Source organism: Anser cygnoides, chromosome 8, assembly GCF_040182565.1.
Source record: "Anser cygnoides isolate HZ-2024a breed goose chromosome 8, Taihu_goose_T2T_genome, whole genome shotgun sequence".
NCBI lineage: Eukaryota > Metazoa > Chordata > Aves > Anseriformes > Anatidae > Anser > Anser cygnoides.
Window position 1 is genome coordinate 12,999,045 of NC_089880.1, and position 24,943 is coordinate 13,023,987.

The 24,943-nt window shown below is 51.9% G+C and overlaps 2 long non-coding RNA genes across 3 annotated transcripts in view; both read left to right on the top strand.

Annotated features, from left to right (window-relative positions):
* Window positions 1-3,251: 3,251 nt before the first annotated feature.
* The window catches only part of LOC125183938 (uncharacterized), a 54,335-nt gene continuing 32,643 nt past the window's right edge, over window positions 3,252-24,943 (top strand). Inside the window, exon 1 of the long non-coding RNA XR_007166772.2 lies at window positions 3,252-4,032. This is a non-coding gene — a long non-coding RNA (uncharacterized lncRNA). The remainder of the gene's footprint in view (window positions 4,033-24,943) is intronic.
* Window positions 18,105-24,483, top strand: LOC136791333 (uncharacterized). 2 transcript variants are annotated; one of them, XR_010833094.1, is made up of 5 exons: window positions 18,105-18,671; window positions 20,507-20,550; window positions 20,775-20,867; window positions 22,094-22,297; window positions 24,038-24,483. It is a non-coding gene; the product is annotated as an uncharacterized lncRNA (long non-coding RNA). The 2 variants fall into 2 exon arrangements; XR_010833093.1 differs by having other exon boundaries at window positions 22,094-24,483.

Below are 24,943 nucleotides of genomic sequence, written 5' to 3' on the forward strand. Positions count from 1 at the left end.
GGCAGTGTGTTTTGAAAACTTGCTCCTCGGACACGTCGGTAAATGAAGATTTCTGGTCTCACGTTGGCTATGTCTCATCCCAAAAGGCTTGCAGCCTGGATTGGTCCTGCACCCTGATACAGGTAGGCTCAGCACCATCTGGCGACGTGGAGAGGAGCCCTGCAATTTCAGGTGATACAGCGGTGAGAGGCTTCTCCCCAAGCAAGGGTGATGGCAAAGGGCTGGTGCAGAGTTTGGGATGGGCTGAGCAGGCCCTGGTAGCAGCAAGCCGTGTTGTTCTCAAAAATAACCAGCTGCCAAAACCGTTTGTCACTGCTGCTTTGTGCAAGGTGTGCTGGCACCTCGCGTACCTCGATAGCATCGTGGGTAAGGCTCAAGTTAGCTCTGACAAAGCCTGCACACCGTTCACAGTGTAATTAGCACCACAAGTCTAGCTAATTGCTGAGTTTTTCCCCCCCTTCTACCTCTCCCCCTCCTTTCCTCCAGCACAAAATTTCTCTAGTTATCTTGGGTTATCATCATGGTAGACAGCGTGATAAGCCTGGATGCCCCTTCAGAGGGCTGGTGTCAGGAATAATTACTGCCATAGTAAGCTGATCAGCCTTTCATTATTAGCTGCTGTTGTTGTTACCCAACATTGATTAGTAATTTGTAGCTGCCAGTGCTTTCCCCTGCTCTCAAAGCTGCGTGTTTGCTGGAGCCTCGGCGCTGCTCTGCCAAGGACAAATGAGCATCTCTCCTCTTGCCCCCCCGCCATTTCCCTAGCTGCACTTTGTTTTTTAAACACGATGTTCCTTGCAGGGAGAGCAGCACCAGCCCCATCTGAATGCTGACTTTGCAGCTGAAAATCACCCAGGGTCCCAGTTGGCCGCGATGATGGAAGACCCTGCGATGAGCCAACCGGTGGCGGGACGATATTTGTGATTTCAGATTGAGTGCTTCGCAGTGCTGCCCTGAAAGCCCCACCGTCCCCGGCCCTGCCAGATAGAGGCAGCAGCAGAAGCAGAAACACCGCCGTAAATATTAACTGCAGCCTCCAGAGCCCTCCGGGGTGCTTGCAGGTGGCTGCTCACGTGCGTTCCTGTCTGGGCTGGTGAGCAGTGGTGAAGGGAGAGGTGGATGGGGGGGGGGGGAAGGAGAAAACACAGCACAGGTCCTGTCCTGGTGTGAGATGTTCAGAGTTGTTTTAATAAAACCATTTAGTAACTTGAAATTGAAAATGCTGGGAAGAGGGGGAGCTTCGTAGCCAGGTTCTGGGCTGGCTGGGGGTCCGTGCTCTGCAAAGCCTCCCCGTTTTGTGTTGCCGGCTCCCCCTGCTCTCCCTGCGGCCGGGTCTGTCTCTTCTGTGTTTTGGCTGTTCCTTGCTCCATGAGCTGCCTGCCATCGCTTGTTTGCCTGATCTGCGAACCAGCTGTGCCTGGCAAAGTCGGGTCAGGGAGCAGCAGAAAGGCTTGCAGGTCCGTGCCGTAGCTGGGAGGGGACTTTGGGAAAGGGATGTTGGGAGGCGAATGTTCTGTGATGTGCATCCCCTTGTGCCAGCATGTGAGCCCTCCACCAGCCACCAGGTAGGGTCCGTTCCCAAGTGCCATCCCAGGGGATGCCCTGGTGTTACCCGCGTCCCCCGCATGCAAGCAGGCTGTCTGTGCCCCATGCACGAGCAGGTAATGGGGCTCTGCTCTCCCTCTCCGCAGCGGGATATGGGGGTACCAAGCAGCCTCCTCACCAACTCCAGCGCTTTCCTCCAGCCCTGCTCCCCGGGGACGCGGGCTCGCTGAGGGCAAGCCCCGCTGCAGCTGCGGGGAGGTGGCGTGTGCAGCCATGCCAGTGTATGTAAATGTCTGTCTGACACAGCAGGTATAAATCATGCATGGGCAGCCAGAGACGGCAGGGAATGTGCCTCCTCGAACCCCCGCGCTGACTGGCGTCCTCGCTGTGCCAAGGGGGTGGCAAGGGGCAAAGCTTGATGTCACTTCTTGGCGCTCCACGAGGATGTTATTCAAAGAGACGGTGACCTCTCCTGGCACGCCGAGCACTGCCGGAGACCTCCAGCCCCGCGTCTGCGGCAAATCGAATGATGTGTTGTGGGAGAGGAGGGCTGGGACTCAGGCATCCATCACGAATCTCACCGCAGAGGAAAGGGAGAAGAAGCTACCAGGAAGCTTCCCCTCCGTCAGTCCTCAGAGGCGCCGGGGGCTTTCATCCCGGGGTGTCTTCTTACTCAGCCATTAGCAAGCACTAACCGTGGCTCCATGCACAAGCACAGTAATGGTTGCCTGGTCTGGACCAGCCCTAATTAAGACCGAATAGTGGTTTCTTTATAAAACCCTTGCTCTATTTTTTTTTTTTACATAGACTCTCGCCTTCCCCACTCAGGTGTTTTTTTTTTTTCCTACTCTTTAGCAGATTCACCAGTGTAAAAATGTGACATTATTGTGGGACACCCAACCAGACTTTCTTTCTGATCAACGCATTCAGAGGATTTTATTATCTTTTCTTTTCCTCCCCAGACAGCTCAAGCTCCAAGGTAGCTCAGGTAGAAAGCTGCAAACTGCAGAAATTAATCTTTGCTGACAAAGGCTTCCCTACTAAGCGCTGATCTGGATTTGAGGATGTGCCTGAAGTTGCAGACCGTGTGAGAGCAGGGTGCTTCCCAGGTGAGCTTGAAAAGGTGCAGATTGCACCAGGATGCGCACTGCCAGATACAGAGAGGTTGGTGCGAGGTGTGTGCCCACCGTGGGGCACAGTGAAGGCTGTGCAGTCCATTTTCTGGGCATCTCAATGGCTGCTTGGTGGCACAGCCCTTGCTAGAGACTTTGGAGGGTGAGAGCAGAAGCTAAAATGCCAGCCTGCAGAAGAGGGCTGCATCTCACTTGCAGGCTCCTCTGTAGGGCTGAGAGGTTTCTTCAGCTTGGAGGCTACATGCTGTCCTCCAGCCACCTCCTCTGCCCCCCTGGTTTCCTGCAGCCAGGGCTGGGATTCCCAGGACGTTCAGGGTGATCCCTGCAACACTGAACGTACCAGGGGAGGACACCGTGGGCAGCCCAAAGGGGACATTTGTCTGCTGCCTGAATCATGCTCCTTTCTGGCGGGCCTGACCCTCTCTGTTGGTCAGGGGTCCCAACCACTGCTGTTGCCTCTAGGCCCTGCTGCACCACAGAGGGCAAAGAAGCAGCAGCCAGGAGCTGGGGCTCTTTAAAATGGCGAGTTGAGAGGCCTTGCTGAGAGGAATTACTTATTTTGGTTTCTTATTTTCTTTTTGGGAAGTTGGTAACTGTGGCAATCAGGACTGAGTATCAGTTCGATGAGCCATGCTCCGCAAAAAGTCTGACAGATATTGCCTAGATCCTTAAGACTGTCCTTGAGAGCCCCATGCAGCACAAAAATCATAGTTTGGCTGCAGAATTGCCTGAAGCTGGATATTTACTGACTGAACCTGGCAGCAAAGGGCTCAGAGCACCCACCACCAGCATGGGTGCTGAGCTCCCAAGCGTCACAGCACAGCTCCGAGGCTGAGGCCACCTCTCTGGGACCACACGGTGCCCTCCATCGCAGGAGCTGGGCAGGAGGGGGCTGTGGTACTCAGGGAGCAGCCCAGATCGCCGTGTGAGAGGGGACTCGTGCTAATGAGCAATTAATGTCCAAGCTGCAGCTGATGCTGCTCAAGGAGTGATTTAGCAGTTGCTGGGCCCTCACTCGAGTGGCTGCTGCTGGGGCTGGGCCTGCTAAGTGTTAAATGGGAAGGGGGGCGGTGCTGGCCCTTGTCCTGGTGGCATGGTGGAGGGTGTAGAACTGCTACTGGGCTTTCTCTCTTCCAACTCCTGGGCCACTGGCTTCATCTCTGATGAAAAAGAGCCCTCAGAAAGGATGAGTGTGGCTGGGTAACCCCTGACTGAAGGTGCAAAGAAGCTGGGTGTGAGCACGGAGGGCTGCACGTGGCTGAGACCTTCGCAGTGTGTGTAACTAGGCCGAGCTCTGCCGTTTGAGAAGCTGTGTGCTAGGAAGCTGAGACATCAGTCTGTGACATGTTGACAGGTTAGGCACGGTCCTTTACTGCCTCTGGGGGTTACTCTGGCTCCACAACCTTAGAGCTGTGGGGAGGTGGCTGACTAGGGCTTAGGTCTGCATTGTGCTCCACAAAATTGTTGGGTTTTGGGGCTGAAATCTCCTGGCTCAAGCTTCCTGGCAGCTGCTAGCCAAGCACACCTATCCTGCTGGATTGCACAGCATTTGTTGTCCTGCAGCTCTCCATAGGACCATATTTGCAGTTGCTTTTTGTCTGATCAGCTGTGAAAGCCTGAGTCTCTCAGCTGGCATCTCCAAAAGCTGTCCTTTCCTCCTGCTTGCTGGCTTTTTCTGCATGGACTGCTCAGTGTTGGATTTAATTGGGTTTCCAGATCTTCCGTTCAGACCTGTTTGGTTCCAGATGTTGCCTCCAACCAGTGGCTTGGAGACCTGGAAGGTTGGGTGCAGGCCTGGCTTCCTCACTGGGGGGGAGAACTTTCTGACCTGCTTTCCCCCCCTTGCGTGGCTGGGACCTGGGACCCTGCTCTTCCTTCTGAGCCTTAGATAGAGCCATGCAGAGAGCATCCCTGCTCTGGCTGAGCCTCGGTCTGTCCAAGTTCTCCCAAGGAAATAAGACAGCTGAGTATTGAAGTACCCCTTAAAATTCCCTATCTGGTATTAATTGAAATTTCCTGGAGTGTGACACATGGTGCTCTTCTACTCTTATTCCATGCAGGAGCCTGGGGAGGGTGGAAATGCTTCCCAAGTTTTCCCAGGCCCTTCCACAAGCAAGCCAAGAGGGCCTCTAGATGGCAATGTTACTGTTCAGGAGGCCAGGAGCTGCTTTTCAGGCAAGCTGTGCCATTCTTCTCTGCGCCTAGCTTTGGGGAAGCTCTGAGATTTACTCGGAGCTGAAGTGGACAGCTTAACACCCTGCTGCCTCTTATCACTTCCTGAAAGTGGCTGGGATTTTGTGACCTCAGGGGACCAGTGGTTTCAGCAGGCTGGACAATAGTTTTCTGGCTTTCTTTTCTTCCACGTGATAAAGTTGGCTCTGGCTCGATCGCTCCGAGAACTGCTGTCAGTCTGGGAGGTACCAGGTTTTTTGGAGTGATGGGAACACCATGCTGTGACTGGGAGCTGCTGGCAAAGTGCTTGGCGTTTTAGATGTGCAGCTTGCTTCCCGTATGTGCTCGAGGAGGGCATGCAGGGGTGCTTGAGGAGGGCAGCTCCATTCACTGCAGTCAGCCTGCCTGGAGGGAGCGCGTGTGGAAACAGGGCCTTGCTGTTCAGCGCGAGAAAAGCTGGGAGGTTAGGGAAGGGAAATGTCACTGGAAACAGGACTGTAATTACTTCTTCACACTTAGAGCTGTCACTCGCTACTTCTTTCCTGCACCTAGCTCTGCTCTGCTCAGTGCCTGAGTGATGGGATGCTGGGATAAATGCCCTCTGCCTTTCCCAGAGCTCCTGCCATGATGCTGGATGGAGACCACAGCTTTGGAGGCTGTGCCCATGTTCATTATCTCTCCTGGGTGCCAGTGCAACAGGTACTTTATTTGGCCATCACTAGCAAGGGAGGCCTACCAGAAATCTGCTGTCCCTCACTGGCCCCACAGACAGCATTAGATCAACCAAAATCTGTCTTGCCCGCACTACAAATCCTTCTTCAGGGCCCTCCAAAAGCAGGTCTGAGTGACAGGCTGCCCTAGGAGCCAGCTGCCATGTGCTTTTAGCATCTCCCTGATGTCCTTGCAGCTCCCAGGGGTATTGAGCTCACTGGGCTTTTCCTGGCTGTACTTTTTCATGGGCTCAACCCACTTGCAGTCAAAAAGAGGAGAGGAAGATTCATAGAGCTGGGGATGTCTTCCTGCCTCTGAGCGATGTGAAATGCAGCACGTGTAGACTGGGATCCTGTAACCCTTCCCTCTACTGTCCTCCCAGGAGCTGGCAAGAAAATACAGCCCCTCTCTGAAGTCCCTAGCTGGGCAGGGTGGAAAGCAAGCACCGTATTCAACAAAGATCAGACAAGCAGTTCATCCATGTTATGGCTCCTCAGAGTTTTATGAATCCAATTATACCCTCATCTTGGGAGGACTCTGTTTTGTGGACCAGAAATAGAGGCTAGACCAAGATCTTGCTTGGACTTGTAGTCTGGCGTCGTGGTAACAGCTGACCTGGGATCTGGGTCTTCCTCTCTGGCTTTCAGTCATGGTCACCAGCCTGGACTTCAGCTGTTAATGCCTCTGCCTCAAGCCTGCCGTTGTGTGCAAGTGTTTGGAATGTGCTCTGAAAGGGCCTCTCCCTGAGGCTGAGGTGTTGCAATATTTACAGTCAGGGTGTCAGGGGCTGGGTGTAGATACAGGGGAATGAAGCGGCAGCTCCAGGGCTTGTGGTGTGGTTGGAGGGCCTGGGAAGCATTTTCCTGGCCTGTCTCTGCCAGTCCCAGCTCCTCACCTGGGCTGCTTGCTCCCCCAGCGCTGCAGAGGAGCCTGGATCTGGCCCTGGGCAGGGGAATGATACTGTGGTTGGGTGGCGTGGGGGGGATGCAGGGTGCAGTGCGACACCCATCCTGTCCCAGCATCGCAGCAAGAGAAAGCCTTCCTGCCTCCCTCTGCGTCGTTCCCTCTGTGTAAAACAGACTGTGATCCTGTCCTTGCCTTGCTGAATTAACACCAAAGGAGAGAGACTGGCTTCCCCCCTGCGAGGATAACAGTAAATGCGGGGCTGGCTTGCTCACACCAGGGCTCTCCAGTCCACCGAGCGCCCTTGAACCCTGGCCTGAAACGAGCCCAGCAGCTGTGGGCTGGGCTTCCTTGCTGCCTCTCCAGGTATTCAAGGCTGTGCTAAGCTATCTCTTGTCTCCAACCCACGCAGAGCTTTTTCAGCTAGTCCTGCACCTGCAGCACTGAAGACGGCTATAGTCATGCTGCAGTGGGCATGGACAATTGATTATAACTGGTCGTAGATTACCTGGAGCAATGCTATTAAATTTAATACAGTTCTCCACTGGCTCTTTGGGCACAGCCTTGGGTTGTGTAACTGACATCTTGTTGCAAAGCATTTTGGGGACATTGCTAGGGGCGTGAGGCAAAGAGATTCAGCTGCAAAGCGGGAGAAGAAGATGAGTTTCTGTTGAGATTTATTTCCTACCCAATAATTGCCCAGAAAAGCTGTGTAAACCTTCTCTGTTTGTGGAACAAATACTGCAAGAGTTACTGCTCTGACCTTTTTTTTCTTTTCCACTGGACAATTGTCTGTGCCCTTGCTATTCAGAAGCCTTGATATGCCGCTGGCAGATTTATGCCTCATTGAAACCCACCTCTTATTGCCTCTGAGTTGATTGGAAGAAAGGAAACTTGTTTGCTGAAAAATAAACCCACTGCCATGTGCCACGCATGCCAAGTCAGGGGGGAAGTTTAGAAGAGCAATTTGGAGCCCTGACCTCATTTCCTTGTCAGCTGCTTGTTTTCTGTCACTGTGTCACCCGAGAAAGGTGGGTGACTGGCTCCAGGCGGGATCACCGCTGGATTTAGGCAGGAGCAGGGCACCTGACGAGCAGCCCGGGCTGCGATGCAGTGAGCGAGGGCACTGCCAGCCGTGGGCCTGATGCATCTCGAGGGAAGGGCTGTTCAGTGTGAAAATCCTGCCCTGGCTTAACAAAAGCTTGTGGCAAATCCCCATGTGAGCACTCTCGCATTGATTTGGCAGCTGCTAAATTTGGGAATAAATCCACCTTCCTTGGCAGCAATAGTAAATCAGATGAGGCATGTCCAGCAGGGTTTTGGAGTCCGATGCAAAATGCACTTAGTTCGTGTGTGGTTCAGGGTTGGCCCATGCTGAAGAGGAGCTGGCACTGAAGCTCTCTGGAACAAACCTCTGAGTCGAAATCCTGTTCTCGGTGAGATCCCAGCAGTTTTAGTGCTTTTTGGAGGCCTTTGTTGCTCCGTGAACCTCTGGTGGTGAGAAGTGTCCCTCTTACCTCTGTATCAATGCAGACCTGATAAGCCAACAGGGTTTCACAGTAGCCAGAGAGGCTGTAAAAAGGCCACTTAGTCATTGATCCTTCCCTTGCATGCTGCACGAGAGCAGATGCCACAAGCAAAACCAGCCTGGGCTCCTTATCCGCGCTGAGCCACTGTTTGGAGCCTGCGCCCACCTCCACCTGCGGTGCCAGGGAGCAGCCCTGTCCAAGCAGAGCCGGTTCTGCCTGTAAGTTTTATTCCTTGCAATTTGGGATCTCTGGTAGCTGGTAAATGTCAGCCCTCATTAGGAAATGTATCTCGTGGGTGTGTTTCTCCTTGCGCACAAACCTGTTGGAGGCTGCTGATATTTCGCTGCGTGGCTGAGCAGGGAATCGGGCCCCGCGTGTGTGTGCATGCACTTCCTGCAGGTGACGGGAGAGAGGAGGGTGTGGGTTTTAATCCGTGTGTGTGGGCAGCTCTGCTGATGCTGTTTGTCAGCTGGAATCCCAGCACAGGGCTCTGCAGCAACAGTCGCGGCTTCTTTTTTGCCTTCTGTCACATTTGGAGGGAGGGAAGATGTAGCTGAGTCTTGCAGTAGTAGGTCAAAACATACTGCAGCACTAAAGATCAGAGCAAAAGCTTTCTTGTACAAACACATGGTTTTATTCATCCTGTTATTTTCTTTATCAAATGCTTACTTGCTTTCACAGAGGAGCTTTCAGCCCCAGGGAAAGTAAGCGTCTCACTGGAAGGGAAGCTGGTGTAGTGGTTAGAGTGGGTCACGGTTGGGGAAGGCAGGAGATCTGGGCTTTATTCCCAGCCCTGTGCTGCCCTGGAGTATGGCTTTGGAAGTGGTCTGCTCAATATCCCTGGCCTCTCATCCTCCAGATCTCCGTCAAGACCTTAGGAGACGAAGAGCAGGAACTGTCGCTGCGTGTGTGTGCAGCACGTAGCGTGATGGCACCCCAGGAGCATCCCTGGCACAGCGAGAGATGCTGGAGATGACAGTTGTGCAATGAACAAGGACTGTTACACCGCACAAGTGCGGCTGCTGCTGGGTGGGGAGCAGGCTGGTTAGGGTATAACCTGGTTAGGGTGCTGGAGCAAGCTGGCTTAGCCAGACAAAGCTCTGCTCGGGATTCTTCAGTGCCCAGACGTGCAGACAGCTTATTTTTAAGGTCTCATTTGAAAGATGTCAGCTCCCCCTCCCTACTCTTCCCCAGGCAGCGAGAGCAGAAAACTAAATTTATCTGCATCGGGACAGAGCGAGCTGGAGTAAACCAGCCAGGCACTGCTCCAGATCTGCTGGGGAGAGCAAACAGCACGAGGCTCTGTCTGTCTGTCTGTCCGTGGCTCGGGAGGTGCTCGGGGTGCTGCTGATGCTGCAGCGTCAGTGAGAACCGCACAGTTTTTTCCATCCCAGCCCCTGGGTTTCAGAGTTTACTAGACAGTTTGCCTGGCGGGGGTGATGTTTTATCTGCCTTGGCCCCTAGGGTGATTTTATTTAATGTGCGAGGCAAAGCAGTCCCTCTGCTTTGTGAGGGGAAGATAAGGAGCTGCACGCCTTGCCTTGCCTCTCAGGACCCCGGGAGTACCTGTTACTCTGGGACTTCAGAATATCCTGAGAGCAGTGCATAGCAGAGGGCTCGATATTTTCAATTTAGCCTAGCTGTTTTCTGGCTCTGGCCCACGGCTCCCTGTTTTGGGGATGTTGTGGGGGGACACGGGGCGGGTGTTCGAATGGGTGCAAGCTACGCTGGCTGCTGCGTGCCCGAGTTAAAGAGGAGGCTCTTCAGTGCCAGCCCCTGCCTGGGAGACGTGCTGTGTCTGAGGCCGTGGGCAGGTGGGGATGGGGTGGGATCTGTTTTTCCTTTTCACCTCCTCTTAAAACTGGAGCATCCGTCTCTGTCAGGCTGCTCCTAATGAGTTAGTTAAACAGCGTCTCCTTACTGGAAGCTCTTTTCAGTCCAATTAAGATCTTGCAACATGTCAGTTGTGACAATAAAAGTGAATTAAGGCCCATTTCTCCTATTTTTATGATGTTTATTAGAAGATGGGGATGCTCACTTAGAGTACCTAATCGTGGTTATTTATATGGCGGCGGTACCACGAAGGCCCAGGCTCGGGACCGCCGTGCCGGGTGCTGCGCACACCCGCAGAAGGCAGCGGAGCCCGCCCCAGGGGAAGGACTGGCCACGCAGGAGAGGCACCCACGGCAGCTCAGGACTCGCTGCTGCCTGGAGGCACTGCAGGAGTCACCGGAGCCAGCAGATCCCTGGGGATCCTCCGTCACTCAGCAGAGGTTGCTCTGAGCAGCAGGATCGTTCCTCTGCCCTCTTGTCCTCGTCGTGGTACCTCTGCCCTCGTTTGCTGCTCTCGGAGTTGCCCGGGAGCATGTGCTGGGGGAGATGGATGGGCAGGCACATCGCACGGCTCCATAAACCTCTTTTCCAGGGGAAGCCAGAGTAAAAGTAAAAAATGAAAGCTTTAAGTCTGGAGTGCAGCTCGACAGGAAGGCTAAATTGTGGCAAGAGGCATATCTGACAGTCCTCCAGGTCCCTTCTGTTTTTGAGGGCCTCTATTCCTCACCCCTAGGCCTTTGTTTGCAGGCAAAGAGGAGAGTGCTTAATTCATCTCTCCTCTCAAGCTGCTCTGATTCAGTAGCTTGGCCAAGACTTAGAGCAAGCTCTGCCAGGGCCTTGGGCTGCTAGTTGGTGTGCTTTCTGACACATCTAAAGGGGCAAAAGAGTAGTGGGGTTTTTTATTATTATTTTATTGCTGTGCAGAACCCAGGCAGGAGGATGCAATATAGGAGGCCTGTAGGAAGGGTCAGCGCACCAGCTTGTTTTCAAGAAGAGTTTGTGCTTCTCAGAGCTGGTTAACTCCATCCTTAACTGATAGGCTTAAAATACCCCACAGCTAGGAGTGGAAACCCAAGAATATGGAGGCCCAGGGACTGAGAAGCAGGCCAGGAAGGAGAAAGCCATGCGTCAAGCTGCTGATTGTCCCCTTGGGTCTGTCCTATGGAGAGCCAAGACCAGAGACAACCCTGAGCCCCTCTCTCTGCACCTTACTGATGGTGAGGATCTGGGCTCCCCTTGGCCTGATGTTTGGCAAGGTGATGTGGGAGCAATGTGCCAAGACTTTTGAAGGCAGATGTAGGGAATGACGTTGAGGACAGCGAACCAAATTGTCCTGGGGGTCACTGCAGTCCTATCTGCTGTTTGTGACTGTGCTGGGCGCTGGGCTCTGCCCCTTGCACAGCCCGTAGCGGCCTCCCAGGGGGAGTCAGCAAAGGCTCTCCAGGTCTTCACGGGTTTTTGTAGGCAGCCTCTGTGCTCTGCTTACTGCAGCCAGTCCCATCCCTGAGATGGGGCTCAGCTCAGCTCCAGCCTCATCCTCGCAGTCCTGGATGTGGTTCTGCTTCCTCCCACCCTGCGCTGCACGAGCTGCAGGTTTGGGCACGGTCTTTTCTCTAGCCTGTACTTTGGGCTTCAGGTGTCTGACTCCCAGCCTTGTGCCCCTTTGCTGGGACTCCTTGCTTTGTGATGTTGATGCTTTTGAGTGTGGTCCCATCTCAGGATCTGCCCGTGAGATTTGTGTGATCCAAACATAGGTTTGGGCTGCCCGTGAAGGTCATCGCACAGAGGTCCCATTGGAGTTGAGAACGGGAGAGCTGGGGGAGGCGAGGCTGCAGCAGGAGGTGCTGGCTGGCGCCCAGCACCCTGGGCTAGCTCATCTTCTCTTTTTTCTGGCTGGGCTGGTGTGTGGGTATCCACGGGTGGATGTCAGCCGGTCGGCACCTCGCTTAGAGCTGCGCGAGCACCGCACGCCATGGCTCCGTATCCAGCAAGCCGCCTTCCTGCCTTACAGCGGGCTGAGCCTCCGTCTGCATGGATGGGAAAGTGTCACCGCTGCTCTTCTTTCAGTCCCGCAGCTGTTGATGTTTTGAAGTTAAGAAAACATTTAAATGATTTAAAAAAAAAAAAAAGCCAGCCTTGCTTTATCAAGGGAGCTTCTAATGAGCAGAAGGGGAGGGGGAGCAGACATGGGAAGGGCAGCAGAGACTAACAGCCTGGCAGAGCACTTGTCATCTTGACAACACAATAAGTTTCAAACTGGGCTCACTCCTGACGCTTGCCTGAAGGTATATTTAACTAGCGCGGGAGATGCTGGAACAGAATTGTGCACCTTTCAGCCCAAGGAAGCCTCAGTGGGGGCTGGCTGGCTTTTGGAAAGGGGGAGATCAGCTCCGTATGGAAAATGCGCATCCTTCCCTCCCTGTCTGTCTGTGTGTAGCCAGACTGAAAGGCTGTGCTCGCAGCTCAGTGAGGGGATGCCAATGAAGCATGAACTGGCTGCGCTCTGTGGCAGCTCCCGTGCTATCTGCCACCAGCTCGCCTGCCTGCCCGCTCCTTTCTTTCCTTCTTTTGGTATTTGCATGTTGTCTGCCTGGCTCTGGATGACTGTGGGCTTCTCTTTGAAGCAGAGGGATTGCAAACAAGCAGGGTGGGGACTGAAATTTTGCTTTCCCTGGGCTAGGCTAAGATGTACGAGGAGGCATCTAGGGGGGATTGACAGGGACCCTGGGGCTGACTGCAGACCCCGGCTTATGCAGGTCCAGTGGGGTGCGGAGAAGGGGTCTCTGGGTGGCTCCTAACTCTGCCCAGAAATCCTCTGCCCCTTCCTGGGGGGCTTTGGCTTTCCCTGTCATTTGCTCTGTTGGCTGGGTGATGCTGTTACATGCTTCTCTCATCTCTGCTCAGGAGGAGAGGCGTTAGCCCTGCGTGGCCCGTGCCCTGTTGGCAGCAGGGGAAGGTGGGCAGAGCTGCCTGGAGGCTGGGAGGCTGTGCTCAGCTACCCCAAACTGCTTCACCCTCTCTGTAGGGTCCTGAGCCCCCAGCCCTGCTCACCCCATTGCTCCCAAAACACGCCTCCCACCTCCCTCATATCCTCCCCAGCTCTCCTTGCTGGAGCAAGCCCGCTCCCCCCAGGTACCCCTGCCCTCCTGCCCCGATGCTCCTCTCCCCGGCTCCTCCCAGCATGGAGCGTTTCAACCAAGTCCTTGTTTGCTTTCTGTCACCAGAGCCAGTGCTGTGGGATTTCAGAAACCTGGATACAGCTGTTTCCCTAAATCCCAAGGTGGTGCCTGAAGACTGCAGGCTTGTGTGCTGTGTACACATTACGTGCGCACAGGGGCGGAAGGCATCCTGTCTGCAAGCTTGCCTGCTGCAAAACAGGCCGTGCAGGCCCAGGAGTGGGATGCGTTGTTCCTTCCTGCTTGCAAGGGTGGTGGTGTGAGGAGGCAAAGGGGGCTGTTCCTGTGTCACCAGAGCTTCAGGGGGTCACGCTGATGTTGGATGCTGCTGAAAATAGACGTGTTTGGTGTCTTCTGTTGACTTCTTGGCATTTCTGAGAAGCCAGCCCCAGACTAGGAGGCAGAAGAATTTGGTACAAGACGGAGGGTGAAGCTTGTTTTGTGTTTGTGCCTGTGCTTGAGAGCTGGACGGATGCCATGGAAAGAAAGGCCAAGAGAAGTGTGGCTGACCCCAGGCAGATACCTGGCAGCCGGAGCCTTCTCAGGCCTTGAGCTTGAGGGTGCAAAGGTGGTGCAAATGCAAAAAGTGCGTTTGTGCTGGCACTGCAGAACAAAGCCAGATGACTAATGCTGAAATGCAGTGTTAGAAACTGTGCTGGGGGCCCTGCCCGTGAGTCCTGCCTGGAAACGGGTGTCTGGTGGTACGGGGAATGGGCTGAGGGTCAGGGATATTAGTCCAGGCTTGTCCCTGGCGGCAGCAGGGTTTTATCTTCCTTTCCAGGTTCATTTTAAGATATGGGAAAATGTTGACGTTCTTCCCACAGGAGAAATTTGCTGAGGTCCTTGGCTGGTACAGATCAATCAAGCTGTAACTCAGAAAGCACCCTTTGGGGACGCAGCTTCGATAGGAGCCTTCCCTCTGAAGTTTGATGCAATTTCCTTTTCTTCCAGCCACATATTTGCCCCTTTCTATCATGAAAATAAAAGCTGAGACAAAACCTGATGCAGCCCAGGAGCTGGTTCCCACCTCCCTTGTCCCAGCCCTCATGCCCTCCATCAGAAAACCACGAGTCATCACCTCTTGGCTCCACCAGTCTTGCAATTTTTTTCTCCTCCTCATCCCTCTCCACCCCACCCCAGGTGGGGTGAAGAAGCGAGAAAGCAAATAGGAATAAATACCTCCAGCCATAAAAGTGAAATAAATCAATACCTCTTCTCTGAAGCCAGAGATGCTTAATAGGCAAGGATCACTGCCAGATTGTAAAAAATGTGTTTAGTGTGCGGCTGGGGCAAGTTTAACCCTTGGACATAAACAGCTGAGCAGCTTCTCTCACCTCTGAATTAAATAACTTTAACTGCAGAGGGGTATGATTAATAGGGGTGCCTCTCGATGGGATGCACCAGGTATTTTGTGCCTGTGCATCATCTGGGCAATTGCCTGGGAGGGAGTTGTTGTTGCCAGCTCCCTTCTGTGTGCACAGTGGTGCTTTTTTTCATGAAGGCACAGCTCTGTTTGCTGGTAAGGTAGCTCCTGGGCACTGTGCTGAGCTGGTGGGACTTCAGCTGCCCTTCCCGAACATTAAGGACTTTTCCAGATCACCTCCCGCCTTTCTGTGGTGGGAATGCAGAGGAGCAAAGGGGAGTGAGGCGACCTTGTCTAAACAAACTTGGTGGTGTCCATGCTGGGGAAGTGCTGAGGGAAGTTCGTGTCCCCAGTGTCCTGGGCTTTCTGAGCACACAGATGAGGACGCATGAGTGTCACCATGCCAAGGGGAGTGAGAAGAACTGTCCCAGAGGGATAATCCCTTCTGGGGGATATGGGAAACTAAGTCTCTTATTTTCAGGGTTGCTCCAAGGTTCTGCTCTGGATAGGGTTTGGTTATCCTGCCCAGCTCTCGGCATGTGCTTCATCTTTTTGCCTGGCCAACAGAGCTAGAAGACAGTAAATCTCGTGCCTCTCAAAGCTGTCAAGAGGGTGGGCTGGGTCTCCAGTCCCAGTCTTTAGATTTATCGTTTTGTTTTTCTTCAATCTTTTTTTTTCTTTCCAGGGAAATTTGTCCTAGGACCTCCATAGCTTTCTGGTCACTTAGAGTCATGGAATCATTTAGGTTGGAAAAGACCTCTAAGTTCATCTAGTCCAACCTTTAACCTAATGAGTCCAACCTTTAACCTAGCTAACTTGTTTTCCCCGGTGAGTATGAGGCACCAGGATGATGAGCTGCGGCCGAGGCTGGAGCAGATGGAGTTGTAGGAAGCCCCAGTGAGGTATCTGTGGTAGGCTGGGAGACATGGCAGCACCGTCATTAGCTGGTTTGGCGAGACCCCATCAGGAGCAGTGAGGATGCTCTGGTCACCTTTTCTGAAGTCAAAAGGGAGCAGGTTTGTAGGAGACCAGAAAGAAATTCAGGGGCACGAAGATCAGACACTTAGAGTTTGGCTTCACAAAAGCAAGGCTGAGAGGTAATGTGCTGCATGTGTGTTGGGGCAGGAACTGTTGGCAGGGGGAAGATGTGCTTAGATTAAGCAGCTGCTAGCACACAGACAGCTGGTTACGTGCTGACAGTGAACCTGGCGGCGAGCTGAAGGCTCCTGCATGTCAGAGCAGAAAGGCGCTGGTCACAGAGCTGGGAAGCACGTCCCTGTTCTTTAAGGTGAAGCTGAGCTGGAGTCATTATGTGATGGGACTCCAGCACTGCTCAGAGGTTGGATGCAGGGATGTGGGGCTTCTTGCTCGTCTTGTTTATGACAGTCCGCGTGCCTTTTGTGGGTCTGGGAGCTCAAAAGTAGCCAGGATGTTTCAGGAGAGGACTGGGTCGCTTTCCTGCAAAGCCTTCCTTCCCCTCTGTTAGTTGTTTGTTCTCCTGGCACACGCTTGCTCTTGATTAAGTGCTGCCTGGCATGCGAATGTTTTCCTGAACTGTGGCAGAAGTGTTTTGCTGCAAAGATCCCTGTGATGGAAGTTAACTTTGTACTGAAGAGCAGCAGTGCCAGCGGCATCTGGCACAGCTCTTACAAAGCCAGCTGGTTCCGTGCTAGAGGAAGGTAGGCTGCACTGGGAAGGGTGGTTCTGGAAGCACTTGTATAGGTTTTGATTTTTTCTCATGCTTAGAGGAAATTAAATCTTGCTAACATACCTGTGACAAGCAGAGGTCATGGGAATTATTGAAGTAGCAAAGGAAAAACTCAAACATCCTCACTATATGAAGGACATTGAGGCCCTGGAGCGTGTCCAGAGAAGGGCTACGAAGCTGGTGAAGGGCCTGGAACACAAGTCCTGTGAGGGGCGGCTGAGGGAGCTGGGGGTGTTTGGTCTGGAGAAGAGGAGGCTCAGGGGAGACCTCATTGCTCTCTGCACCTACCTGAAAGGAAGGTGTGCGGAGCTGGGGGTCGGCCTCTTCTCACAGGTAACTAGTGATAGGACTAGAGGGAACGGCCTCAAGTTGTGCCAGGGGAGGTTCAGGTTGGAAATGAGGAGACATTTCTTCTCAGAAAGAGCAGTCAGGCATTGGGACGGGTTGCCCAGGGAGGTGGTGGAGTCACCGTCCCTGGGGGTGCTGAAGGAGTGGTTGGACGTGGTGTTTGGGGACATGGTTTAGTGGGTGACATTGGTTATAAAATGATGGTTAGACCAGGTGGTCTCGGAGGGCTTTTCCAACCTCAGTGACTCTATGAAAAGGCTATTCTGAATGAGCATGATTTTGGTCTCTCCCTGTGGAGCGCATTGATCTTCATTGGGACAGGACAAAGAGATTGCGGTTGTGGTTGGTATAAAATGGGCTGGATCTGTCCCATCAGTTGTGCAAGCCCTTCTTTATGGGCAGGAAGGGAGGTTTGGTCTTAAACCAAAAAAAAGGCCCTTTACTTGCTGTTGACACTCTGCCTCTACCTCCTGTTGTCCATCAATACTTGGCTTGACAGGCGGCTCCCTCCCCTCTGCCAGCCTCCAGATGTTTGAGTTTGGACCTGAAAGGCCTTCTAGTTAGAGCAGGAAGAATCCCTGGAAGTTCCCCCTACTTAAATCTCCCTCATGTTCTCAACCTCCTGGCTTCCTCAAGCAGGTGGGAAGGATGGATAGTATTGCCTGACCAAGGTCTGTAAGAGACTACCGTCTTCAGGAGCCCGGTCCTTTGGGCGAGTCATCGTGCTGTGAACATCAAACGTCATCTGCATGGCCATGTGTGCATCATTCCATCCCCATGCCTTCCTCCACCTGCAGACTTGGGAGAAAACACACTTTGTGGTGCCCGGTGAGCTGTTTGTGGAAATTGAGCTGTGGAAGAGCTAGTAAATTGCTTTTGTGCCCCAGGCAAGCCAATTGCTCCCCGTACGGTAATCAATCCACCCGAGAGCTCCCCCAGCTGAGGGTGGTGGCCCTGGCTTTATGGAGTGAGCAGCGTTTCCCCTGTAATGCCCGCGGCCCCCCTCCGACCGGCAGCACGCGACGGCTCACCCATGGGATGGAGTGTGTGCGTGCGTGCGTTTAAAGGTGGCGAAATGCTTCGTGGCAGAAAGCTCCGGCTGTTCCGCGTGCCAGCAGGAGAGCTCCCAGCACTTCAGTTTCCTTGGCATAAAATCATAGTGGCAGGTAAATCCCAGAGAAATAAAATGAACCCGATGAAATTAACCAAGGACCACGTGCAGGAGGTGGGGAACCTTTTCACTGTGTTTAGCCCTCTCTTGTGGCTACCACATCATTGCAGGTAATTTTTCAGCGTGCTGCAGTTCAAAGCAGCAAGCAGTCCTTGTTGTTTAATGCTAATGAGGGAGAGAGGCCAGTTCTCTGATGGTCTGTCTAGAAGTGCCCCATTAGTGCTGTGTTTCCTGAAGTGGTAAGAAAAGGCACTAGCTGTTTGTTCTGGGCTTTTCGGGGTGCCCATTTGCTTGCTTCTTGGAATTCCTGGCGCCGTGTCTGAAGGCACGAAGGGGCTGGGAGAAGGATGCTCCCAGATGTCAGCCAGCTCCCTGGGGCAGCCGGTGGGGCCGGAGCATCACCTGTGTGTCCGCTTTGGGGTGGGGGAGGCTGGGAAGAGCTGCAGAGAGGGATTGGGGCTGGGCAGGCAGAGAAAGACTTAGTTTCCTTCAGCATTTGAGGGTGGATTAAGCGGAGCATTCCTTGTTAGCTAATTGAAACAGTCAAAATGTCAAATGAGGCATTTCAATAATAGTAATGTTAGGAGCTTTACATTTTTATTTCTCTCCCTCTCTCTTTTGTATTGCGCCTTCGAGACATGGAGATGTAAGTCCCTGCCTCTACAAAAACCCTCTTAAAGAGGGGCTTCAGGGGGGATGGGGGCAAGGACAGAAGCAGTTTTAATCCCCTCCAATTCCGGCATTATTGTATTTCAGCAAATATTTTGCAAAAGGATTTTCAAGCTGAACTTCAAACAGGCGAATGCCTCACTCCAGTGACTCGGGGAGCTTTGCAAATTTAGAAAAGAAAATGAAGATTGTTTTAGCTGACATTTAAACCTCTTCTCTTCCTTTCCCAGCCTGTCAGGAAGCTTCATACACTTTGGGTCAGACGCTCTTTCCCTGAAGAAGAGAAAGATATTTATAGCCGGGTAGGACCGTAGCGGGGAAATCTCCAGGCTGCAATACCTGTCAGATAAGGTTACTTATGGGCCCCGTTGTAACAGCCCACGTGGAGTCTGCTGCAAGGAAGAAGGAAGGTGAGGGGCCTGGGACACCCAGGTTATCTGGCCTAGGCCCTTGGGGTGGAGGTGGACTTGGCTGGAGCATGGTATTTTCTGGGGGGAAAAAAATCCACCATTTTCTATATGGCTTACTGCGCTTTTTGCCCTTCTGAAATTTGAGGGAAGTGATACAGAGATCTTCAAGCGTGGTGTGGATCGTTCCTGCCACTATGGGAGGCGGGGAGGTGATTAACTAGAGGTGAGGTGCTGAACCCCCAGAAAAGCAGCACCTCACGCCCTGGCTCGCTCGCCCTGTGCGGTTAGGAGCTCTGGGGGCTGACGGAGCACCTGGCTCCGGCTCTGCGTTTCTCCTTGCTCCCTCTCAGCCAGGGCTGATGCCAGGCCAGGGATGCGGAGCAGCGAGCAGCTGTCTGGGCTGTGGTTGGAGCAGGTTACTGCCTGGGATTAGAGTGATTAAGGTTTCTTAAGGTAAAGACAGCTTGCAAAGAAAAAGCAGCGTGTCTGGGGACAGCAGAGCTCTGCCGCAACCTGCTCTTCCCCCCGGTTTGTTCTGCACAAAGAGTTCTGGCTTACGGCAGACCAGAAGGAGGGTGAGGGGCTGGGTGGCTCTGCTGCAGCCTTCGGGGAGCTCACCGTGTCAGGGGCTGGACCAGCAAACGTGGCTGTGGTGGCCTTTGGTCCGGTGGGGCCGCGCAGGGCCTTGGTGTAAGCAGTGCTGCAGGCCGGGCCCAGGGGCTTGCTCTCAGGCACCAAGCGCGGTGCCGACGAGGCTCTGGTGAGGCACCGGGTGGCTGGATGCTGAGGGTCGGTGCCAGCCAAATGCAGCTGTGGGGCTGTTCTTCCTGTGCTGTGAAAACCTCTGGGTTTAAACGGCCTGGGAGCATGTCCCAGCTGTAGGCATACGCCCATCCCTTCTCTGTTTAGTCAGCATGGGCCTGTCTTTTTCTCTATTTCCAGGTGTTCCCCAAGTTTTTAAAGGAAAGAAATCTGGGTGTAAAGTCTTGAAAGAACTGTAATGTGGTGTGGCCAAAGCCCTGACTTCTCCATCACAGTGTGGGGATCCCCATTCTCCAAGGGGTGGGGATATAGCTACTGCTCGGAGCAGCACGGGGTGCTTTTCCTTCAGGAAGACTCCCCGGGGTGAAGGAATAACAAACCCTCTTACAGACCACCTCCCCCAGAGGTGACATCCAGGCACCACGGAGGTGGCAGGGGACCCTCAGCTGGTGCTGTTCTTCTGGGCTCGGTGCTGGATGATGCTCAGGAGGGCACCAGGCATGTGGGTGCTGTGTCTACTCCTTTCTGGGACCCTCCTCAGCAGCATGGCCCTGGAGCCGAGCTGGCCAGGTTCTCACCATCCCCACGAAGGAAAGCAACAAATCTTGTACGTGGATACCTCTCCACTGTGGTTTTCTTGCCATCTGCCCACCCTGGTGGACGTTAACAAGCTAGTAGATCGAGACCTGCTGTGCTGTGATACAAAAATTTATTTTTAGGACGTTGATATTTAAAATGATCTGTTATAATTTCATGCTTAAATAACACTAAATAATGTTCCCTGTTTGCACAGCGTAATTGGAAGAGGCGAATAAACCAAACAAACCAGCTATGACTGAGCTTCCCTAGTATTTTCAAACTGAAACAAACAGTAAAAAACAAGGGCTTGGCCAAGTTAACACTTCGGGGGTATTTTCTAGCTCGCATTCCACTTTTTCATTTTCACAGGCCAAGAAATGCAAGAGCTTTGAAGAGCTAGTGGCTTTTTGCCAAAGAAAGCTCAGTTGGTCTTCGACTAAAAAAAAAAGAAAAAATTAAAAGTGAACTTATTGTATGTGTTTGTTTTTTTTTAGGAACTGGCAGGGCTAATGACTCCAGAAGTGCCGTGGGATTTTATGTGAGTGCAGAAAAGACTTAGAAACTATTCAGCAAGTTCATTTAGGCTCCTTTCATGCTTCTCAAATCTTGAGGCTGCTTTATTGCTGCTTTATGTCAATTTGACACCGCTTGATTTCACTGTCGTTCTTGATTTTACTGTGATGGCACTGCAGTGTTTGGTGCTGAGTTGGTCCCACACCAATCACATCTGTAACATCTCATGTTATCTGTGTGGGATTTCAGGTGATTGAATTAAAGCTTCAGATGGCCCTATTTGGGGATAGGAAGTTCCGGCTGAGCTGACGTTACCTATGTGCAAAATCACAGGCGCATCATGTAAGCGAAGAGGTGTTGTGATTTGTCATGAATGTGGTGTTTCCTTCTGGAAAATTGCCACGGGAAACTGAATGTAGCCTGGGCTCTTTAAGCCTCTGCACATCAACTAATCAATGCATCTTTAGCTGGAAGGATCCCTCCCACTAAAAGCGTGAGAGGGACTTTTCCCTCCATGTCTGTGTGCTTACATCGCCCCATGGAGCAATGTCTCTCTGGGCTGCAAAGCTGTTGGTGCTCTGCCTTTCCCCGCTGAGACCTGCCTTCCTTCTCCTCTTGCCCCCGGATTCCAAGGCAGGGGCCAGCCCACGGGGGGCACAGCAGGGTGTAAATGCCATGGCCATCTCCCCTCACCAATTCCTGCTCGTGCAGACCTCCTTCCTGCCACCGGTGTTGCTTCTGTCTCCACATCTGTGCTTTCCCCAGCCTCATCCTCCTGCGCTACCCCGAGTCTCCCCTTAGCATCCTAATGTCGTGCTCTCTGCTTCCCCATCCCTCCGGTGCCCCGTCCTCCCTGTGTCCCGCCTGCCCTGGGCAGCTGGCTGCCCACCAGCCCTTCCCCTTCTTCCCTCTTAAGCCCTTCTCCATCTTCCTATCCCTCCGCTCTCACACCCCGCCACTCTGCACAAGCCTCAGCTCTGTTTGTGCCCACATTAGCATTTCTGCTGACTGCAAGGATTGGTTTAATTTCATGGGTGTCATTTCCTTCAAGAAATCTCTCTCTGAGCAGCAGCCCGACGAATGCCTGATAAAACATATTTTCCTACGGTAATGATTTTATGGACCCATAAGTCATGAATTTATTATGATCTCAGCCCCTGCTGCTGATTGCTGTAAAATGCAAAGTAATTAACAGCAAGCGGTAGCAGCTATTCCCACCTGGTAGCGTGTTCTTGGGTACGCTGATGGGTTTGATTAAAGTAATGGCTAAAGTGTACAGCCCGGCTGTAAAATATTAGCATGATTAATGCAGTATCCTAAATAAGAAACAAAACTAATGGGCATGGTTTAAAGAATTAAAAATATATATATATATATATTCCTCTCCCTCCCTCAAGCTATTGTTCTGGCTCATTTATGCTTTCTTTTCTGTTAAATAATGTATGGGCTTCAGGGCCAGGGGGCAGGCTAGAGATGCATATTGCAGTTTCATAACATCTTAAGTGCTTGTGTTAATTTTTCACTCCTCCCTTCTCTTTCCCCTCAACCTGCCATCTCCCATTGGATAGGGGAGAAAGATAATCAAGTTTTCTGGTCTTGGCTTCAAGTCAGATGTGATTTGATTTGGATTGCATAGAGCCTGAGGAAGTGGCTCAGAGGCAACTTGGAGAGTTGGACTTGGTTTCTGGCCTCGCAGAATAAAAATCCTCAAACCGTGCTCACAGTTCCATGGCTGGGGGTGATCTCCGTTCTGTGTCAGGAGCCTGGAGCCCGTAAGTTTTTCACACATGAACAATAACCACGTGGCTATCCACAAGCTGCAGTGCTTCCACTGAGAAAACAGTACTTTTTCTTTTTTTTTCTTTTCTTTCTTGAACAGCTTAGAAGCCAAGCAATGGCTGGGTTTAAGTTATTTAAAAACAAAAAACAACAAACAAACAAACAAACAAAAAAAACAAAACAACAACTAAAATAAGGCTTGGAATACAATAACTCATGTCAGATTTCTTTTTCTCTTCACCCCCTGCCAAAAGCATGGTATGTTTGATTTCTAATATATGGCATTTTTCAGTAAAAAAAGATCAGAAACTACTTGGTTTGGAGGGTGAGAATAAGTAAAAAAAAAAAAAAAAAAAAAGACATTTTTCATGTCAAACAGAAAAAAATTATTTGGAAATGAAGAAAATACTTGTTTTCAAAAAAAAAAAAAGGGTTTAGTGACCTACACATTTTGATCAGCTCTTCTCTTTCAATTTCTGAAGATGCATACAAGATGCCATGTAATTCTCTCTGATCTGCCTCTAACTTTTCAGTTGTATTGATCTGCTCTAGTTTATGAAGGTACCGACTATTGGAAAGAAGAGTTTATAAATAACTACAGAGAAACAGGCTTCCATATCACAAGAGTTCCAGCAGGGCTGCTTTTGTTTATCGCACAACACACATTTTTGGAACTTCTCTTAACCGGGAGATTGCAAGGGAGCTCAGTGTGCCAGTGTCACTGAGAATTGTTGGGTTGTATTGTACTGTGCAAATGGTGTTTTCTCCCCCTTGGGACGGAGAGGTTTCTGTGTTTGTTTTTGTAGATAAGATATAAACTCCGTAGTGGTTCTGCTAGTAAATACAAGCAGCCTGAAGCTCCGGAATATGTCTTGTTGGTCCCTCCAGTAATTTGACAAAGTATCCTTCCAGCAACCTCCTAAAAGTACAACATGAAAAATGTTGTTGAGCCCTCAGTATCTGGAACTGTTGTGGCAAGGGGGTGCTGGGCTGTGCAAATAGCTGTGCGTGGTGGCCAGCTCTCTGCCAGTGCTGGTGTGTGTTTTGGATGTCTCACCTGTGTTCTGTGGTGGTCAAAACCAGCAGTAGACGTAAGCGTTACCAGGAGAGAGCGACTGCCACCGCTGGGGTTGTCATCATCCATTTTGGAAGGATCTAGGAAACGTCAAAAAAGATAGAGATTGTGATCAAAGGTATGGGGGAGCTTCTGAGTGAGGAGAGATTAAGCAGATTGGGATGTGTCAGCTTAGAAAAGAGGCAGGTAGGAGAGGGGTATGATCAAGACATCATGTAGTCCGGAGTGGAGTAGAAGAGGCGGCAGAGATGATTGTTTGACATGTCTTGTGGTTCAAGAGGGTTACCCAGTGAACTCATTAAGCAGAAGGTTTAAAGCAAATGAAGGGAAGTACATTTTCCTGAAGTGCATAATTACATATGTAATTCATCACCGTGGGCTGCTGGGGAGTCCGAGAGGGTAGTATAGATGTGAAGTGGGACTAGGTTGTTGTGGAAGGCAGATCCCAGGGGGTCACAGAGCATAACCAAAGGGTTTGCAACAAGAAGAGGGCCATAAATGTTCCATCACTCATTTGCTTCCTCCCTCCTCCCCTCTGCAAGGCTGTGGCCATGTTTCTTCTGCCCACAGCATCCTCTGTTGTGAAGCAGGGGCTTGGGGGCTGAGCCCTGGAGGACATAGCTGCTGAGGTCTCACTGACGGCACTTTCTATCCTCAGGGTCAGACATTTGCAGAGTCTTCTCCCACAGCGTGTGGCCTTGTGCAGTGGCTGAGGAAGCACAGGGATAGAGGGGTGTGATGCTGGTGGGTTACATCATGGTCCTGACCAGAAACATTTGGGCTCGGTGGGGCAGCGGACACCACATGGGGCTGAAGCCTGGCAGTGGGCTTGAGAGGTAAGAGCCAAATTGTGAATTTCAGCCCACCTATGGGACTCGATGGTACCACAGCAAACGCCTGAGCAGGAGGATGGCGCGTGGTGGCTGGGCAGGAGAAGGCAGATCCTTTCCATTTCTCATTTAGGTACTGCTGGAGTTGGTTTCTGCAGGCAGGCAGCACGGCTGCAGGGTCATATTTGGAAGGCTTTCTCAGCAGTGTGCACATGTTAATGATGTTTGAGGAGTAGTTTCTGTGGGAGATCTGGGAGCCAGGCAGCTCTGCAAATCAGCCCATTAGTATTTTTAAAAGAAAGCCTCCATCCTGTAGGAACTACTGCGGCCTCTGGAGATGTGCCAGAACTGTATCCCAGATTGCACTGCATTCACTTCTCCTATTAGATCTTTCCCTCTCTCCTTTCATCCACCCCTTTTCCTTCCCTCCTGGATAGAGCTTTCTATTGCTATTCTATCCAAAACACACCCTAGCTATTGCTTTTCTTGCCTCTCTTGCCTGGAAGTTTGCACAAGGATAGGTTGTCGTTTTTTTCCCCCTTCTCCTTTTGGAGCTAATCACCCTGGTGAAATTGAGCTGTAATGCAGTTGGCAGTGGTCAGATTGAGCTGAACGTCTGTGCTCCAGCACATACCCAGATTCTTGCATCAATAAAAATGAACACAGACAGCCGCAAAGCAAAAGGGATATCACTCGGCCTTGTTTAAAACACACTCACACGAAAGCATAAGCAA